The sequence below is a fragment of the Marmota marmota genome, unplaced genomic scaffold (genome assembly GCF_001458135.2).
Source record: "Marmota marmota marmota unplaced genomic scaffold, marMar, whole genome shotgun sequence".
Classification (NCBI taxonomy): Eukaryota; Metazoa; Chordata; class Mammalia; order Rodentia; family Sciuridae; genus Marmota; species Marmota marmota.
The window spans coordinates 17,921,528-17,925,705 of NW_026000174.1; positions in this window are offsets into that span (position 1 = coordinate 17,921,528).

Consider the following 4,178-nt stretch of genomic DNA (forward strand, 5'->3'; position numbering starts at 1 on the left):
GAGGGGAGGGGAGGGGGGAGAGTAGAGGATAGGAAAGGCAGCAGAATACAACAGACACTAGTATGGCAATATGTAAATCAGTGGGTGTGTAACCGATGTGATTCTTCAATCTGTATACGGGGTAAAAATGGGAGTTCATAACCCACTTGAATCAAAGTGTGAAATATGATATATCAAGAACTATGTAATGTTTTGAACAACCAACAATTATAAAAAAAAAATATGTTATCTAAAACTAGTGGGATTGAGCACTCTCATTATCTTAAACTGTATTTTAATTGCCTAAAATACACAAAGCAGTTTTCTGTAGAGAAAAAAAGCATGTTACTTGAATGAAAAATATTATTACATATACCCTTGCACATTTTGGTTTGGGACCACAAAGTAATATGTGTTTAAAAAATAGTATCTGGGTGGCAGAGAATTAATCTAAGTCAATAGTACTATGGTAGAATTTAGTTACAAGTTGGGATATTTTAAAAGTAGCATTACTTCCAGAAGAAGTACAATGAATGGAAAATAACAAAGACTACCAGTGTAAATGCAAGGTAATGCTTAACTCAAATTTCAAACACCTGATTGGATTCATCTCTAAAAATGTAGATTTTAAAATTATATACTCCCTGTTTGTGACATTCAATTTTCAAAGAACCAAGGCAAAAGAGATCTGCCTCTCATTTAAGTACCAACTGCCTGGGGCAAACATCTGGACAATAACATATAAAAATTCAAGCAAATAAAATTATATAATGAGCAAACTCAAATCACAGTGCGTTAAAAAATATAATCATTGGTAATCTTTAGAGAAGGATGGCCTCATTAACGTTCTGGTCTAGATGATGATATTCCACCATTTTGGAACAAAGGCCATCATGCCATTTCCTGCTTTGAAGTGGGAGGAAAATCTTCCTTTTGTTGTGGTATGTAACATAAAGAATAGCAATACAGAAAGCAAAAACAGTAAGATGAAAAAAGAAATAGCTGTCTTCCTCTTCTACATTTAAGGATGGGGCCTTAGAAGATTTCACTGTTCGATTTCCATTTAACCCCTGTTTGCTTCTGAAGTCTCATAGGACTCATCATCCCTGGGGCTGATGGTCCAGTCACAGTCCAGTTCTCCATAAGCTCTATTGTCTAGAGTGTCTTTGGCTGGTGATGGAGAACTATTCAGTGAGAAGATCCTCCTCCTCTATGCTTGGATATTCATATTATCAATGGTACTGATTTGGGAAATAGAAGATTTGGTCAGGTTTTCTTGTGTTAAAGCATTCATAACACAGTCTGTCTCTCAAATAGAAACATCTGAGTTTCATACAGTTTGGCCCAGTGAATAGTGATAGAGCAGTGGACATGGCCCATCCATGCATTCTTAATGAGAGTTTTGTGTAGTGATTGACTGTATCATTTCATTTAAACTCCAGAAACGCCTTATAAAAATACTAATATTATCTATATTGTACCTCTGAAGAAACTCAGGTACAGTGAGTTAAATCACTTTTTCACAGTCACAGAACATTTAAGTGACAGAACTAGTATTTAAAACCTAAGCACTCTTAACCACTATGCTGAATGGTCACAACTGCTAGTTCAGAGGGTAAGTGACAAAAAATTCTTTATTCTCCAAGGATTCTATTTCTGTCTAACAAAGGGTCTGGCATGTCATGAGTGTTCAACAAATAGTTCCAGAATGAATGGATGAGTCCATTTGTGTTTTGCCATCTTGTAGGTATCCAGCATAAAGGAAGACCATCAGTGTGAGACAGGTCTGACTGTAGAATACAACAAAAGGACAGACAGGAATTGCAAGTGTTTCCTCAGTTTCCTCAAACTCCAACAGTCTTGACCTTGAGAGACAGACTGTGTTAGTTCACCACCTGCTTCCCCTCCCATAGGCTGTGCTATCCTGAGCAAGTCTTTCCATCTGTTCTGTTGCCTCACAGATGTACCTGTAATACAATAAAAATAGTTCTGCTTATCTCATAGACTTGCTGATACAAGCTATATACATTCTTTTTCAATAATATAAATAATAATCCTCTTAACTTTACTTGACACATAACAAAAGCAATCAGGAAAAATGAGCATGTGTTTATCAAAGGTTATAAAGTTTCAGTTAAGGAGAATGAGTCCTAGGGATATACTGTACCTCACAGTGCTTCTAATTAACAAAGCTATTTGGAGAATCCATGCTTTACAATTTTTTTAGAGACTAGATATTTTTCTTTGTTAGTTTTGGTTACATTTTGAGATGTCTCCCTGGAACATGTACTTACCAAGAAAGTCCTCTAACACAATTAATAAGGAGAATGGGAGGAAACTTCAAGAGATAGGTAGGTTAGAAATAGATATGTTTGTAGTATAGATTATGGTGATGTTTTCATGACTGCATATTTATCTTCAAACTCATTACATTGTATATATTAAATGTATAGAGTGTTTGAATGTGAATCACACCACAGTCAAGTGGTAAAAATAATAGTATTATTTGTATGAATATTCTGTTGAAGCTGGAAAATTAGCCTAGAAATTTCAAATCACTGGTCTAGTTAGCCCAGATTAACAAAGAGAAAACATAGGATTAGTAGTACTGACATCAGGCATGCCATAGATAGAATGTTCTGTTGTTTTGTTTTAAACAAATTATCTGATGTTATTCTTTGATTACAGGGGATACATTCTGGCTAGCACTGCCTTCAGGTGAAGTGGGATGTGAGCAATGAAATATGATGTGTTCCCAATGTGCACTCAACCCCTGAGTGCCAGAGGAAGAGGATCTTGAAGTTCCCATGGATACTGGTTGGGCCCTCCACAACACCATGGAAACACCTGGAAGAGTGTTAGAGTCTGCAAACAAGTCAGGATGGCGCCTGGCATTTTGCCAGAGGGAGTGGTTTGTGAAGTAATGCCAGCAAGCCATTAAGTGTGGAGATTCCTTATTGGTTGACTGCTGTATCTAGTTTATGTTAATTAGATAAGCTGTGTGGAATGTATATATACCCCTCTGACCTACAATAAAGGGCTCCCACTCCTGCTATATCAATCTACACAAGTTGCTCGTCACCCCCGCCCCCCCCTGGTTATTTTGCTGCAGCCGGACTGCGGCAGATGGTGGCCCGTTACGGGGAGCCCTGGGACACTCGGGGGAAGTGACGAAGAAAAAAGCTGCCCGTCCATAGATAGGACGGGAGCAAATCTGCTTGTCCCTAGACAGATAGGGCGAGAGGAAAAATGGCCATTTTGAGAAAATGGAGAAGATTGATACAGTATGTTTGTGTCTTGTTTTGTCTTGAAATGTTGTATTGTCTTTGTGACGAAAATATAGAAGGCGTGAGAAGTAAATTACTAAGGGAAGAAGGCACCCCAGTGGAACCAAGAACAGTTAGGGCATGTGTTGATGGAAGCCCAGGAACTCTAGTCAGAAAGAAGAAAGTTCAGACGAGGAAGGATTATCAGGAAAAAAGTTGCAGCAAAAGGCTATTACTGAATACTTTTCATTACCGGAGGGTGCGTGAATCGGTGCGGCGGCTGCCATGTGCGTGAGCCGGTCATGGTGCAGCAAGGACTTTCCAAGCGGCGGCAGCCAGCTCTTCCCCGCCCCCCACCCAGGGAGCAGGACGCCACTGCCGAGAGCCCAAATCCAAACCTGACCTGGAGGCCCAGTCTCGAAAGCTTTTGCTCCCTGTGCCCAGTGGCAGTTTGAGTCCAGGACGCTCCCCGTCTGGGGCTGCCCGAGGACGCTGCATCTGGGCGGAGGAAGCACATGGCGTCCCTGAAGTTTGATCATTTCCAAGGCCAGTAACTACAAAGGCTCCCACACCTGGAAGCTAATGAGTAATGAGCACTATTAAGGCTTATTTCAAATGTAAAAAACCTTGAGATAATGTACTAAATTGTTCAGAAGGTTGTTTTCTTAGTGGAATACTACAGGATTTTCTTTAGCCAGCATTGCCGGAGTTCCTGCCTTCATCCCAGTGCCGGTGAGGACGAGGGTGGAAGAATTTCCAGTGTTGCTGAGAACCGGATGAGACTTCTGATCAAGCTAGCTGCCTGCAGAACTTACACCTGGACTGTGATTTACCTGGACTGTGAGTTAATCTATTGAGACACTGCTTTACCTGGACTGAAACAACAAACTGTAATCTACAACAAATTGTAACTCGGTATCTTTGCAAATGGTG